The 17,151-nt window shown below is 45.8% G+C and overlaps 2 protein-coding genes across 19 annotated transcripts in view; both read right to left on the bottom strand.

Moving 5' to 3' along the window:
* Positions 1–17,151, bottom strand: part of PLA2G5 (phospholipase A2 group V) — a 73,631-nt gene that overhangs the window by 11,843 nt on the left and 44,637 nt on the right. The window lies entirely within an intron of this gene.
* The window catches only part of PLA2G2F (phospholipase A2 group IIF), a 137,079-nt gene that overhangs the window by 75,327 nt on the left and 44,601 nt on the right, over positions 1–17,151 (bottom strand). The window lies entirely within an intron of this gene.

The following is a 17,151-nucleotide window of genomic DNA, read 5'->3' as shown; positions in this document are numbered from 1 at the left end:
ACTAGGTCAGAGATCGAGACCATACTGCTAACACAGTGAAACCCCATCTCTACTAAAAAAATCAAACAACTAGCCGGGCGGGTGGCGGGCGCCGTAGTCGCCAGCTACTGGGAGGCTGTATGCAGGAGAATGGCGTGAAACCGCGAGAGGCAATTTCATCCTGTCTCGCTCAGCCTCAACCCAGGAACGGCCAGGGAAGACAGGCAGCCCGGCTCCCGGACTTGAAGCTTTGTCCCCGTCCTCTTCCTGTTGTTCCTAACTTGCCAACCCCCAACTTTTTCTGCCCCATTCCTGAGCTGGGGTGACTCAGGAGATGCCTGTAGAAACACCACAGAACGTTGCCTGCCACGTCCAGGTGGTAGCCCTTTTTTGGCACCTGATTCCGTGCCAACTTCCTACAGGTCTTCCCTCAGGGAAGGGGAAAGTGCCAGGCTTGCAGTTAGAGAGATGCAAGCTGGAGTCCCAGCTCAGCCACTTAGTATCTGTGTGAGCCTGGGCGAGTCACTACATTTCTCTATTCTTCATGTAAAACATGAGAATTATGAGCCCCTCCAGCCGCAGAGGCTCCTGGTGAGGAATGTACCACGTAAAACAAGGCACAGGTGGGTCAGGCACAACGGCTCACCCTGGGAGGCTGAGGTGGGAGGATGGCCCAAGCCCAGGAGGTCAAGGTTGCTGTGAACGATGATCACACCACCGCACTCTAGCCTGAGCAACACAGCAAACCCCTGTCTCTATTAATGAATAAATGAATACATAAAAATAAAAAAAGGTATATAAACTAATGTCAGTTGGGGAAGTGTGTGGCCCAGTGGGTAACATTACAGGTTCTGTATCAGCTCCAAGTCCTGGGTTCAAATCCTGGCTTCCTCACCACTGGCCACATTGCCTCAGGACTGACTGAAGCTCACCTGCCTCGAAGAGCTGTTGTTAGGATTAATTGAATTTATACATGTATAACTTAGAGCCATAGCAAATGCAGAGTAATGCTAATAAACCAATGACAGCTCACCTTCTAGAGTGTTTTCACAAGACATAGGTAGCTACTAGTATTCTCCATTTTCTACTTCTGTTAATTCCACCCCTCACCCCACTACCCCCCACACACTTTTTTGAGAAGACTTGGATTTTTTTTTTTTTTTTTTTTTTTTTTTTTTTTTTTTGGAGACAGGGTCTGTCTCTGTCCCCCAGGCTGGAGTGCAAAGGCACAATCACAACTCACTGCAGCCTCCACCTCCTGGGCTCAAGCCATCCTTCCTCCTGCCTCCGCCTCTCAAGTAGCTGAGACTACAGTGGGCACCACCATGCCTGGCTAATTTCTTTGTTTTCTTTCTTTTTTTTTTTTTTGTGAGATGAAGTCTCACTCTGTCACCCAGGCTGGAGTCTAGTGGCACAATCTCGGCTCACTGCAAGCTCTGCCTCCTGGGTTCACACCATTCTCCTGCCTCACCCTCCCGAGTAGCTGGGACTACAGGGGCCCACCACCATGCCTGGCTAATTTTTTGTATTTTTAGTAGAGACGGGGTTTCACCATGTTAGCCAGGATGGTCTCGATCTCCTGACCTCGTGATCTGCCCACCTCGACCTCCCAAAGTGCTGGGATTACAGGCGTGAGCCACCGCGCCCAGTCTCTTTGTGCATTTTTTATAGAGTTAGGGTCCCACCATGTTGCCCAGGCTAGTCTCGAATTCCTGGGGTCAAGTGATCCTCTCACCCGTGCTTCCCAGAGTGCTGGGATGACAGGCATAAGCCACTGTACCCCGCCAAAGACTTGGATTTTTGGGTCCTGCCTCTCCTTGCTGTTCTCTTCTTTTTCTCTCCCTCTCTCTTGTCATGGTAGCATCAGAGAGAAGTCCTTCCTTAAGGTCCCCATGAATCCTTCTCTTCCTAGGACTAACAACTGGGCTCCCAGAAGAACCCTGTGAATTCAAGTCAATACCAAAAATATTTATGAAGTATCTACTGTGTGCCAGGCACTGGGATCCCACGGTGAATGAGACAGAACTTGTGCTTTCACAGAGCTGCCCTTGTGGCTGGTGGGAAACAGATAGTGAAGACAGAAGTAAACATAGATGGTGTCTGGCGGTGATCGGAGCCATGGGGAAGCATCCTTTCCCCGTCCTGTATTTTCATTTCTCCTTCTCAACCAGTGTCCTTCCCCACCTACGAACACACACCTGCCCCGCCATTCTCAACCAAACAAAACCAAGCCACAAAAAGGAAAAAAAATAACCCCTTGCCTCTGGTGACAATTCTACCTCTTTTTTTCTCTAAAAGCCAAATTTCTAAACAGAGAAGCCTGCCCTTCATCATCCCCCACTCTGAACACTTCGCTGCCTGGCATCTGCTGCATCCTTGAGCTTGCTCTCAGGGACCCCCAAAGCCTGGCATAACTTGCTCTCAGGGACCCCCAAAGCCTGGCATAGCCCAAGCTTGGGGGTCACCCCCTCGGTCCCTCAGGACACTCATCTGGAAGTCCATCTCCTCCTTCTCAAAACTCTCTCTCCCTCTGGGCTTCACAAGGCTGCACTGTGCCAGCTGACCTCCTGTGGCTAATCCCCCCCTCCCATATCTGTTGGCCCCCCAAATGCAGGTGTGTTTGTGGGACTTGACCTTTGGAGTTGCACTTCTCTGTCTCAGCCACTCTCTGGCTGAGCTCATCTGAGTTCAGGGATTTAGCTCTTATTTCTATGCAGGCATCCAGGGCATCCCAGACAGAGCAGTTTGGCCCTAGCTTTGACTCAGCAAACAATGCTTAATGAAGGAATGACTGAATACAGGAACCAGGAGAAAGCACAATGTCAGATCCAAGATCCAACGTTGGAGAGACGTGTATTCAAATCTGCGTCTCAGCTGTGACCACCTGTGTCCACCTGAACCAGCTTTTTCACCTCTTTGGGTCTCAGTTTTATCTGAGTAAAATAGGATAATCATAGAACCAGCCTCGCTTAGTAACGCTGATAATTCAATGAGATAAGTCAGGCAGAGGGCCCCAGGACAGTGCCTGGCACCCTGTAGGTGCTCAATAAGTCGTAACTACCATAAATATTATTGTGATTATGTCTTTCCAGTAAACTGAGAACTCCGTGACGGTAGGCTCTGTGTCTGCTTTACCTCTGTAACCCAGCACTTGGCACATAGTAGGTGCTCAGTAAGAGTTTGCTGAGTGAATGCATGTCTCCTCTGGCTCCAGCTCCATTCTAACCCCATTGGCCAGTCCACACGTTAAATATGATTACACAGAAATAGATAGATAGACAGATGGATAGGTAGATAGATAGATAGGTAGATGATAGATAGATAGATAGATAGATAGATAGATAGATAGATAGATAGATAGATAGATAGAGTCTAATATTCTATCCCAGTAACCCTTGGGAACCTCAGAACTAAATTCACTGTCCCCTCAAAACTCAGTCCTTCCCAGTTCCCCTTTCTTGGTAATGGATCCAACCATTCACACTTCAGTGATTAAAAATGCCCCAGCCACTTCCACCTCCAATTGAATGGAAGCTTCTTGAGGGCAAAATTCTCCTCTGATCCATTTCTGATCCCAGCACCTAGAACAATGTCTGACCCATTATAGATCCCCAAGAAGTATTTGTAGAACAAATTAAACATCACATAAACACACTTGTTCTCTGTCATTTGCTGGGTCTATCACGTGCAGGCTCGCCCCAGGGCTAAAGCCCTGCCAAGGGTAGCCATGGAAACCTGGACACTCCCTCACCCTGAGAACCCTAGCTGCTGAGATATCCCTGGCCTTGTCAAATGGTTTGCTGGCACATGGAACAGGATTACCCAGGGCTCACTGGCAGAAAGTCTACATCAAGTCTTCCTCCTTCAGGAAGTCTTCCATGATCCCTCCTTCCACAGGGAGCTTACCTGTCTCTGGAATGTTATAGAACTCATCCGATATGCCGTACCACTCTGGCATTTCCTGTTGGAGGGGATTACAAGGCTGATGGCTCAGAAAGGAATGAAGGAAGAACTTGGTCTTTAATGAACATTTGCTATGCCACAAGTGCAAGGCAAGTTCAGCATTCATGGTATTCCTTAATTCTCACAAAATCTCCTGGGGCATTATGATCCCAGTGTGTGAGCAAGGAAACAGAGGAGTAGATGTTATGTAGCTCGTCCAAGGTCACACAGCTAGTAAAAGGAGGACCCAGAATCATACACCTGACCTATCTGTCTGTCAAATCCGTGTTCTTTACAAAAAAGGGTTGAGACCCAATAAGGATATAATTATTGGGATTTTCACAAGACCTCTAACCAGAGAGTCACGTGGTTTCCTCGTAAACAAGGCGGAAAAGTGAGAGCTGAGGTACAGTTGGTTAAGTGGGTTCAATGTTCCAATAATTGCTGATGAGTAGAACTGGATTTTTGGTTATAAACTTTCAGGCCAGGGCTCCATACAGCCCCAGGAAATGCTTTGCTTGGTCTACACGGTGCTTTAAAAAGACAAAATGGAATTAGCTGCCAATGTATAAATGCTAAGAGATCTTAGACAGAAATCCACATTTCTAGGCCAGTCACAGTGGCTCACGCCTGTAATCCCAGCACTTTGGGAGGCCAAGGCAGGCCTGAATTGAGGTCAGGAGTTCGAAACCAGCCTGGCCAATGTCGTGAAACCCCGTCTCTACTAAAAAGTACAAAAATTAGCCGGGTGTGGTGGCAAGTACCTGTAATCCCAGCTACTTGGGAAGCTGAGGCAGGAGAATCGCTTGAACCTGGGAGACGGAGGTTGCAGTGAGCCGAGACGGCGCCACTGCACACCAGCCTAGCGGAGAGAGTGGGTCTCAAAAAAAAAAAAAAAAAAAAAAAAAAGAGAGAGAGAGAGAGATAGAAATCCGCATTTCTACATTTCCATATTTCCATTTCCAGCTTCTCTTTAAAAGATCTAGCAATCCTTGGTCTGGACCCCTACATGGCAACAACTAGCCATTGCCGAGAAGTAGCTGCCCCCATATACAGGGTATCTGTTTCACTCTGCCCTAGTCCTCAACCACTCTCTACAGTCTTAGGTCCAGTCTGCCTCACAATTGCTCTCTGCTGGAGGAATCTCTGGTCAGCCCTCATAAACCCATACAAGCTACACACCATGGACTGAGGCTGAATGCATGGTGCTGGTGCCCTGGAACCACCACTTATTAGCTCTGTGACCTTTGGCAAGTGTCTTAACTGCTCTGTGCCTTAGTTCACCATCATGAATAATAGGGTAAATAATTTTGCCTGTCTCATCTCTATGTTCTGAGTTGATACACAGCAGGTATTTAGGCACATAGCAAGGTCTCAATAAATGTTGGGTTTTTTTTTTTTTTTTCATTTTGTTTTGTTTTGTTTTTTGAAACACCCAGGCTGGAGTGCAGTGGCACCATCTTGGCTCACTGCAAGCTCCACCTCCTGGGTTCATGCCATTCTTCTGTCTCAGCCTCCCAAGTAGCTGGGACTACAGGTGCCTGCCACCACACCTGGCTAATTTTGTGTGTGTGTGTGTGTGTGTGTGTGTGTGTGTGTGTGTGTGTGTATTTTTAGTAGAGACGGGGTTTCACCATGTTAGCCAGGATGGTCTCAATCTCCTGACCTCGTGATCCACCCGTCTCGGCCTCCCATAGTGCTGGGATTACAGGCATGAGCCACTGCGCCCAGCCAAATGTTGGTTATTTTTAATGGGATGGTGGGACATGCCCCCAAGTGACTGCTCGGAAACTTTCTTCAAGTGTTTAGTAGGAATTCAGGAATGGTGGGAAGGACTGGCCAAAGAGATGGAGCTGGGTAGGTCATAAAGGCCCTTGGGTGTCAGGCTAAGGAGGTTGGATCTTGATCTTGTCCTGATCTTGATCAAGAGCAAGATAACCTGAGTTCAGTAAGAAGAGAGTGAACAGGCCCTGTCCAAAGACCTCCAAAGTTGAAATGCACAAGGAGAGGGTGGGTAACACAGTTCAGCAATCACATGCGTGACCCCCAAACCCAGTACCTGTCACATCACAGAAGCAGTGGTTGTCTTTGGCGGTGATGGCAGGAGTGTGGTGCCCAGAACAAGGGCTCCTAGCAGCCCACACCCAGAGGGATGTGCCTGGTCCTGGCCCTGCATGTGAGCAGGCTTAGGAGGTGTCTGGATCATAGGAGACAGAAGAGAGGGAATTGGGGCTGACTTGGGTTTGGAAGGTAGCTGGGGGTACCCAGTCTGTCTCCAAATCTCTGAAGGGCTGTGGGGAGTAGGAGGAATCAGAAACTGTCCCATGTGGCTCCAGATTGCGGAATAAACACCCACCAGGCACCGACGCACTAAGCAGTCAGATTTTGGCTCAATGCAAGAACGTTTTTCTAACAGCTCATGTGTCCTGGGAATTGAATGAGCTGTCTTGGGAGTGGTGAGTTTCCTCTCCCCGGAAGGCACTTTTTATTTGCCACTTTTTAGGAAAAGAAATGTCGCATGGGAGGTGGGCACTGAGTGGGTGGGATATGCCCCCGCTCGACTTCTCAGGAAAAGGAACTTAATCTTTAAGTGCTGGAAACACCCAAAATGCAAACGAGATCTGTCAAAGCTCATGAAGTCAGCTTTGTCAGTTACAAAGCCTCGGTTCTATCCTGTAAAAAATGTTTTTAAAATTACATTTTGTCAAGGTTCAAAAAGAAAGAAAACTCATGAGCTCTTCGGTTGCTCCATAACGTGGAGATAGCTGTCAACTATTCTGTGCTCCCTGCCCTGTAGGGTCCCCTCCCTGCAACATTTTATGCAGGTCGGAGTCATGTGCAGATATGTTGCCAAAGCAATGACCAGTATGAGAGAAGTGGATGGGCTCCAGGATGCCCGTGGGGTCTGACACTTTGTGCTCTGGAATTGACTTATTATTGAACTCTCTGAGCTTTTCCAGCCACAGCTGTTGCATTTCCTGCTCCCCCTGCCTAGAACACTTAGTCCTTGATTCTTTATCCTCCAGGTCTCGCCTTAAACGTCACCTTCTCCAGGAGGCCTCCCCTGACTACCTACCCAAGGTCACCCTGTTTTTCCCCTTCATGGCACCGACCATCATCTTTAACTCTCTTTAACTTACTTGTTTATGGCTCATGTACCTTATGCCTTCCCCTAGAATATAGGTATCTGAGGGCAGGAAACATATTCATCTTGTTCTTTGTGATATTATCAGCAGGTAGCAGAGGGCCTAATATATATATACATATATGTGTATGTGTATATATAAAAAATATTTATATATAAATTTTTATTTTATATAATTATATATAAATACATGTGTGTGTGTGTGTGTATATATATATATATATATTTTAGATGGAATCTCCCTGTGTCGCCCAGGGAGTGCAGTGGTGTGATCTTGGCTCACTGCAACCTCCGCCTCCCTGGTTCAAGTGATTCTGCTGCCTCAGCCTCCTGAGTAGCTGGGATTACCACGCTGGGCTAATATTTGTATTTTTCATAGAGATGGGTTCACCATGTTGGCCAGGCTAGTCTCGAACTCCCGACCTCAAGTGATCCGCCCGCCTCAGCCTCCCAAAATGCTGGGATTACAGGCGTGAGCCACCACACCCGACCCCTAATGCGTATCTGGTAGCTGATAATTATTTGTGGAATAAAAGAATGATGGGATGGATGAACCAATTAAATCTGGAAGTAGAAGCAGCCCCATGTGGGTTTCAGCCAGGCCATAAATTGGCAGCTTCCTGTAAAGATACACACAGCTAGTTCCATCTGGGTGTCAGCCTAGGATGCACATGCAGCTTATACATATGTTACAGCTGTTGGTTAATAACAGGCTCAATTTCAACTTTCACCATAACTTTGGCTAAGAAGGCAATCCACACACCAACTTCATAGCAAATACATGTTTTATCTTTGAAAAATGTAATCCATTAAACTATTCACTCTTAAGACATCTACCATGAACTAACCTTCCTTTCTGTCTTCGTTTCTGTTATTTTCCCTCCACCTAAAATTCTCTCCACTCTCTTTTTCTAACTGGTTAAAGCCTACTTGTTTTTCCACATGGTAATGTCCCTTCTTTTTCTGAGGGAGAAACCCTAGGAAAAGCTGTTACTCTGCCTGGCAAGATCACAGATGGTGCCCAAGGTTCCAGGCTCACGAGCTTGAATCATCTGCAATTCAAGGCCACGCCACCTGTCTCAATCCCAATCCAACCCAGCAAATGTTTCTTGAGCAATTTTGTGGGCAGAGGTCCCATTAGGCAGTACGAGGACCAAATGCAAAGTGAAATCCACCAGTGCAAGCACCGAAGAGTTTCTAACCTAGTTTCTGTCTGTTAGGACAGGGGACATGGGAACAGGCCTTCAGAACGTCCGTCACGTCTAGAATAACATTGAAACTCTTTCCCTGGACCTAAGAGGAGGTGCCTCCTCTTTTGAGACACCTTCCCTGATACCTCCCCAGCAGAGTTCATGGCTTCCTCCTTTTCTCCTGGGTCAATCTTCCTAACCTCTGTAACAGCACATAGCACATCCACCCAAGTCAGAGGCACCTGTCTCCCTTCACAGAACATGGCCCCGCACCTACTCCAGCCTTGCCTTATACCAACCCTAAAGCATTCCTGGGAAGAAGCCAGATGTGAAGGCTTTTAGTTCCTTAAACCCACTAATTTCAATCTCTCTCTTTCTCTTTCTCTGTCTCTCTCTTTCTCCCTCCCCCTCTTCCCTTTTCATCTGTTATTCCCTCCCTTTCTTCTCTTACTCAACTCCTACTCATCTTTGTAAACTTAACATACTTATCATTCGATAACTATTTAGCAAGCGCCTATTATGTGCCAGGTGCTGTTCTAGACCCTGGGGATACAGCAAAGAGCAACACAGCTGAGAACCCTGCCCTCATGGCAGAGCTTGCATTCTGGAGGGAGAAGACAGAAATAGACAAGCAAATAAGTAAAATGTATAGCTTGTTAGGTGGTGATCGATGCAATGGAGAAAAATAAAGCAGGGAACAGGGTAGAGTGCTGAGTGTGTGTGTTTGGGGATGGGGACGAGGACTGTTGATGGTAGGAGTGGTTACTTTGTTTATTTATTTATTTAGACAGTCTTGCTCTGTCGCCCAGGCTGGAGTGCAGTGGCGCGATCTCAGCTCACTGCAACCTCTGCCTCCCAGGTTCAAGCAATTCTCCTGCCTCAGCCTCCTGAGTAGGTGGGACTACAGCCGTGCACCATCATGCCCAGCTAAGTTTTGCATTTTTAGTAGAGAGAGGGTTTCACCATGTTGGCCAGGTTGGTCTCGAACTCCTGGCCTCAAGTGATCCACCCACCTTGGCCTCCAAAGTACAGGCATGAGCCATCGCACTGGCCTGGAGTGGCCACTTTAAACAGAGTGACCGAGAAAGGTCTTGCTGGGGAGGTGACACTTCAGTAAAGCCATGAAGGAGGTGAAGAAGCAAGTCATGGGGACATCCTAGGGGAAGAAAGCTCCAGGCAGAGGGAAGAGCAAATACAAAGGCCCCAGTGTAGGAGCGCACCTGTGAGCTGGGAAACATGGAAGCTGGGTCTACCTTTGCCAAAATGTCTTGTGAATCCATCGCTCTGACCTGAACTGGATCAAACCCCGTTCTGAGCTCTCCCAGTACCATGTGCTCTCTCTCTTCACAGCACCAATCATATTGTGTTGCAATGTCTCTCCCACCAGGCTGTGAGCCACCTGTGGACAGGGGTAGTATCTTTTATTAATACTTTGACATCTTCAGTGCTCAGCGTAGGGCATGATACATATTTATTGATGAAATCAATCAACGAATGAACAAACTAGACTGTGAATCCTTGAGAGTGTCTCATTTATCTCTCCCTGGCAGCATCTGGCACTCTCTGTGTCCTAGGAAATGGCACAGATTGTGTCCTAGGAAAAAAATGTTTGTTGAATGGCTAATAAAAATAGCTGATGCCTTATTGAGCCCAGATACCACACTAAGTTCTTTATGGGGCTTCTCTCATTTTATCCCTAAGGTGGCCCTATGAGGTAGATATTACTACCATATGCGCTTTGTGGATTAGGACACTGAGGCTTGAAAAAAAGAAATGGCTCGAACCTGTACTGAGCTGGTCAATGACAAAGCTCGGAGTTGTCCTGATCCGTTTGACTCCCAAGGCCACGTATACTTAGCCCAAAGCTAAACCGCCTTCAGAGAGGGGAGCGAGAGAGAGACAGAGAGACTGAGGGAGGGAGGAGGACGATCTCCCTATAAGGGCATCTCACCCATCTCGGTTTCTTTCTGTGTGTACCGAAGTGTCTGGCACACAGTGGATTCTCTCAACAGTTAAGGGATGTTAAATAGATGTTGGCGAGTTCTCTCCCTAAAGGGGAATATTTGCCTGTGGTTTAGGTTAAAAAGAAATCCAAGCAAGGCCTCAGATTAACGTAAACACAAGCCCTAACTCAGCCTATTCATAGCTCTCCCTGCTTTTGCCCGTAATTTTAGGTATGACCTTCCGGTAACCTCCATCTTCCCTTGAGGTGTGGCCTGGCTTCCTTAAGAGCCAGCTCTCCAGGCCTGACAATGACAGGTGAAAGACCCAGCAGCCCTAGAGAAACTCCTTCAACAGAGGCTGTGCCTGCCCACCTCCCCCTGGGCCTCCTCTTGGGCTCTCCACACACCCCCTTCTCCAGTCTCTCCCTCCCAGCTGGCGTCCCTCCACAACCCCCAATTTATGCAGCCCCCATCAGTAACTAACCTCTTTGGCCTGGCCTCAAATCCTGCTCTAGAGGTCTGCCCCCATGAGCAACCTCCTTGGGCAGACCCTGGAGCCCCAGGTCTCGCTGGCTCCCCGTCTCCAGTCGGAACATTGGGATCCACAGACCATGGATCCAGGAAGAATCAATTCTTGGACTCCAGAATCTTAAAGCTGTGAGTGGGAGTGACCGATGATGAGGACAAACTCGGAGGAGGGGAGGAAAAACTTCTGCCTGGACCCAGCCCGGTAGAACCCTACTCAGCCCCCCACTGCCTTTGCAGAGGCAGGAAGTCCTGCATAATCAGGGCCTGTGACTGGCTGTCCTGCCAAAGGGGCTGGGCAGTTACCCAGAGAATTCCAATGAAGGTGGATTTGAGTCTTGAAATATCCAGGTCACGGCTTTAGCCACTTCACAAGCCTCTGCTAATCCCCTCAGCCAGAAGTAACCCCTACCTCAGTCCTGGGCTCAGAACCTTCTTAAGGCTCTGACAACCTGCTAAGTATCCTGACTATCTGAGTCCCTGGGAGCTCATCAGTCTTGGCGGGGACAAGAACACGAACACAATACTGTTTCTAGTATACAGTAAATCTATCTAATATGCAAATTTCCCCTATTGTCCCAATAATGGTTTTTATATCCAATATGTTGACTTTTTTCCGATCCAGAATCCAAACAAAAATCAGACATTGCATCTAATTATTGTGGCTCTTTGGAGTCCTTTAATCTAGAAAGTTCTTTAATCTGGTTTGTTTGTTTATTTATTTATTTATTTATTTATTTATTTGAGCTGAGGTCTCACTCTGTCACCCAGGCAGGAGTGCAGTGGTGCAATCTCAGCTCACTGCAGCCTCAGCTTCCTGGGCTTAAGCGATCCTCCCAGTAGCTGGGACCACAGGCACATGGCTAATTTTTTGAATTTTTTGTAGAAACGGGGTTTCACCATGTTGCCCAGTCTGGTCTCAAACTCCTGAGTTCAAGTGATCCATCTGCCTCAGCCTTCCAAAGTGCTGGGATTACAGGGGTGAGCCACCAGGCCCAGACTTAATCTGGTCTGTTTTTTAAAATGACATTGAGGCTCTTGAATCCAGACCATTTGTCTTGCAGAATACTCACCAATTTGGATTTGCCTATTGCTTCCTCATGATTATCAGGTTAAACGTTTTTTGTAAGAATACTACATAGGCCAGATGAGGGGCGTGCACATTTTCAGCTCTACTAGTCATTCCCCAAATACTCTCTTCAATGGATGTGCCAGTTTACACTCCTAGTGGCACCATAGCCAGCACTCGATAATATCACATCTGTCGGTTCTTCTCTATCTGAGGAGTATAAAATTGTGTATCATTGTTTTCACTTGCTTCCCCTGGCTGTTGGTGCAACTGAGCATTTTTACATACACCTTATGGCCACTTGGATTTCTTCTTCAACGAATGGTCTGTTGGTATCTGTGCCAATTCTGGGCCTCTTTGTACTAATTTCCATCCGGGTCCTTCCTGGCTCTGCTCTGTTGGAGAAGGAGGTAGGGCGAGTGAGTTCCCTCAGGCTTCTGTATCAGCAGCTTCCAGGAGGCAGGACATTGGAGAACAAGACAAGTGTTTGCTATATATGTTGCAAATATATGCTGTAAGCATGCCAGTTGTCTTTTATTTATGGCATTTTTATAACATAAAAACTTTTGGCTGGGCTTGGTGGCTCACTCCTGTAATCCCAGCGCTTTGGAAGGCTGAGGTAGGCAGATCAGCTGAGATTGGGAGTTCGAGACCAGCCCGACCAACATGGAGAAACCCCGTCTCTACTGAAAATATAAAATCAGCCGAATGTGGTGGCACATGCCTGTAATCCCAGCTACTCCGGAGGCTGAGGCAGGAGAATTGCTTGAACCCAGGAAGCGGAGGTTACGGTGAGCAGAGATCGTGCCATTGCACTCCAGCTTGGGCAACAGAGTGAGACTCCATCTCAAAAAAAAAAAAAAACAAAAAAAAAAAAACCACTTTTAACTTTCATGTCACACAAGTTATCAATCTGTGATGTTTAGTACCTTGTTTGCAAAGTCCTGCATGACTCTCTGATTGTGAGGTTAACAATATTTTTCTGAATATCTTTCTTCTATTGGTTCTAAATTTGGGGGTTTTACACTTAGGGCTTTAATCCTTTAATCCATTTGGAGTTTATTTTCATGTGTAGTATGAGGCTGAAATTTAGTTTTATTTACCCATAAGGAAAGTCAATGATTCCAACACCTTTTCTTGAACAGACCAATTTTTCCCCTCTGACTTTATTTTATTATGTATTTATTTGTTATTATTATTATTATTTTTTTTGAGATGGAGTCTCACTCTTGTCGCCTAGGCTGGAGTGTAATGGCACGATCTTGGTTCACTGCAACCTCCACCTCCCGGTTTCAAGCGATTCTCCTGCCTTAGCCTCCGGAGTAGCTGGGATTACAGGTGCCTGCCACCATGCCCTGCTAATTTTTGCATTTTTAGAAAAGATGAGGTTTCATCATGTTGGCCAGGCTGGTCACGAACTCCTTACCTCAGCGATCCACCCATCTTGGCCTCCCAAAGTGCTGGGATTACAGGCGTGAGCCACCACACCTGTTTTTTTTTGTTTTTGTTTTTGAAACAGAGTCTCGCTCTGTCGCCCAGGCTGGAGTGCAATGGTGCAATCTCAGCTCACTGCAACTTCCACTTCCCAGGTTCAAGGAATTGTCCTGTATCAGCCTCCCAAGTAGCTGGGACTACAAGTGTACACCACAATACCCAGCTACTTTTTTGTATTTTTGTAAAGATGGGGTTTCACCGTGTTGCCCAGACTGGTCTCAAACTCCTGAGCTTAGGCAATCTGCCCACCTCGGCCTCCCAAAGTGCTGGAATTACAGGTGTGAGCCACCATACCTGGCCTAATTACTATAATTTTTTTTAAGTCTTCATATATACTAAGGAAAATCCCTCTTCTCTCTTCTTTAGACATGTTTTGATTATTCTATTTTTCCAAGAGATAGGGTCTTGCTGGATGGGATGGCTCACATCTGTAATCTCAATACTTCATTTCAGTACTTTGGGAGACTGAGGTGGGATCACTTGAGACCAGGATTTTGAGATTAGCCTGGGCAACACAGGGAGACTCCATTTCTACCCAAAATTCAAAAATTACTTGGGCATGGTGGTGTGCACGTGTAGTCCCAGCTACTTGGGAGGCTAAGGTGGGAGGATCACTTGAGCCTCACTGGTAGAGGCTGCAGTGAGCCATGAACACGCTACTGCACTCCAGCCTGGGTGAAAGAGTGTGACCCTGTCTCAAAAAAAAAATAAAATAAAATAAAGAAAACAAAAAAAAGACAAGGTCTCACTCCGTCACTCAGGCTGGAATGCAGTGGTGTGATAATGGCTCACTACTGTCTCGAACTACTGGGCTTAAAAGATCCTTGCACCCAAGCCTCCCAAGTAGCTGGGACTACAGGCACGTGCCACCACAGCTGACTAAAATTTTTTTTTTTTTTTAGAGTTGAGGTCTTGCTATGTTACTCTGTCTGCTCTGGAACTCCTGGCCTCAAGCAGTCCTCCTGTCTCTGCCTCCCAAAGTGCTGGAATTATAGGCATGAGCTACCATGCCTTGCCAAGAGCAATTAAATCAAAATAAAATAAAATAAAATGCCAATATCTTACACATGTATACAAAACAAAAAGCTTCTCTGGTACATAAAAAAACTTATAACTAAAGTAATAGACCAACAGGAATGATTCAATAGAAAGTTCGTAGGAGGCAGTCATGTGCTATAAAATGGTTTAACAATCACCTCTTGTAAGGAAGAGGGAAATCCCTGGTTTGTAGAGTCTGCCAATTTCTTCAGTGTAAATGCCCCCAGTATGGCCTATTCCAAGTTACCAACATGATACCACTAAATGTGGAGCTGGGAAAGTAAATGTTAAGTTGGGCTTTATTAAAATATGAAACTTCTGCTTTGTGAACAATACAAAAGTCACAGACTAAGAGAAATGCTTCCAAAACACGTATATGATAAAGGACTTGTATCCAAAATATACAGTGAACTCCTAAAACTCAAAAATAAGAAAATGAATAATTCAATTAAAAAATGAGTGAAAGATCTGAACAGACACCTCACCAAAGAAGACACACAGAGGACAGGTAAGCATATGAAAAAGCACTCAACATCATGTATCATTAGAAATTGCAAATCAAAATAACCATGACCTACCTATGAGGATGACTAAGATCCAAAACGTTAACACCACAAAATGCTGCCAAGGATGTGGAACAGGGACTCTCATTCAATGCCAGTGGAAATTCAAAATGGCACAGCCACTTTGGAAGACAGTTTGACAGTTTATTTTGTGCGTGTGTGCAGTGGCTATTCACAAGTGTGATTATAGCATACTCCAGTCTCAAACTCCTAGACCCAAGAAATCCCTCCTGCCTCAGCCTCCTGAGTAGCTGGGACTACAGGTGCATGCCACCACACCCTGCTCCAATTTGACAGTTTCTTTCAAAGCTAAATATAGTGTTACCATTCGATCCAGCAATTGTAAGTTATTTACCCAATAGAGCTGAAAACTTATGTTCACTCAAACACCTGCACACAAATGTTTACAGCAGCCTTATTCATCATTTCCCCAAACTGCAGGCAACCAAAATGTTTCTCAATAGGTGAATGTATAAACAAACTGTGATACGGCCATACAATGGGATGCTATTTAGCAATAGTGTAAGAAATAAGCTATCAAAAAGAAATAAGATATCAAATCACAAAAAGATATGGAGGAACATAAAGGCATAAATGAATTCAATCTGAAAAGGATATATACGGTGTAACTCCAGCTACATGACATTCTGGAATAAGCAAAACTACGGAGACAATAGAAAGATCAGTGGTTGCCAGGGGGTTGGGAGGACAGAGGGATAAACAGGCAGAGCACAGAGAATTTTCAGGGCAGTGAAACTGTTCTGTAGGATATAGTGATGGTGGATACATGACATTATGTATTTGTCAAAACCCATAGAACTGTACATCACAAAGGTGAACCTTAATGTACACTAGGGGCTTTAATAATAATATATCAATATTGAGTCATTGATTTTAATAAGTGCGCCACACTAATTCATGATGCTAATAGGAGGAAAATCTATGCATGTGTTGGGATAAGGGGGCGGTATATGGGAACTCTATACAATTCTTCTGTAAATCTAAAGCTGTTCTAAAAAGAACCATCTATTAATTTAAAAAGAAATCCTATTGCCGTAAATGTCCTGAAGTTATTGCATGCATTCTCATTACATTGCAAGCATGGTAAATACTTTACTTTCTTCCTTGTTTCAGGTCCATTTTTTGTTTGACATGTTTTGGTGCTCTCGGGCAGTACATCTCAAATTTTCCTGTGTCTACAAGTCAACTGGGGGATTTTGCTAAGATGTAGATTGTGATCTACCGGGTCTGGGGGAAAGCCTGAGATTTTTACATTTTTAACAAGCTCCCTGGTGATTCCGATGGGGCAGGTACGACCACACTTGGAATAGCAGGACCTGCAAACAGACGAATAAGATTGGAGACCCAGACTCCACCCTTTGTACTCTGTTTTCTTTCTTTTTATTTTATTGTAGAGACAGGGTCTTACTATGTTGGCCAGGCTGGCCTTGAACTCCTGGCCTCAAGCAATCCTCCCACCTTGGCCTCCCAAAGTGCTGGGATTATAGGTGTGAGTTACCACGCCTGACCTTGTATTCAGTTTTCTTTTTTTTCCTTTTTTTTTTTTTTCCTTTTTTGACATGGAGTTTTGCTCTGTCACCCAGGCTAAAGTACAGTGGCACGATCTCAGTTCGCTGCAACCTCTGCCTCCCAGGTTCAAGCGATCCACCCACCTCAGCTTCCCATGTAGCTGGGACTACAGCTATGCACCACCATGCCCAGCTAATTTTTTGTATTTTTAGTAGAGATGGGGTTTCACCATGTTGGTTAGGCTGGTCTCAAACTTCTGACCTCAAATCATCTGCCCGCCTCAGCCTCCCAAAGTGCTGGGATTATAGGCGTGAGCCACCACACCCGGTCTGTATTCTGTTTTCTAAATAAGGAGGAAGAACTATCTAATTTTATGACTATGCTAACCAGTAGTTATTTTTTTAAAATCAATTTTGAAAGGTCTGTTTCCACTGATGTTTCATCCTGAGTCATATTCATTTTCTATTTCTAAAGGCATTGGGATTCCCTGCTCCAACTAAATGAGTCAGTTGAGATCAGAAGTTCATATGTCCAAGTGAAACTCAACCAAGGGTCCATAATGCTCCCTGGCAGTCAAAGGGCCACCAAGTAGTGTTTGTATTTGCATAAGTCAAGTGCATTTTGCATTCTAGAGGCTATCAAGGTCACTGCCAGAGTCGCCCCAACAGTGGCTACTTTGTGGTCAGTAAGAACACGCTGCTTACTTGAAGGAGAGTCTTAAGCAGGTGGCAGA

Source organism: Rhinopithecus roxellana, chromosome 12 (assembly GCF_007565055.1).
Source record: "Rhinopithecus roxellana isolate Shanxi Qingling chromosome 12, ASM756505v1, whole genome shotgun sequence".
NCBI lineage: Eukaryota > Metazoa > Chordata > Mammalia > Primates > Cercopithecidae > Rhinopithecus > Rhinopithecus roxellana.
Note: the sequence above shows the minus strand (reverse complement) of the source record. Positions and strands in the feature narration are given on the sequence as shown.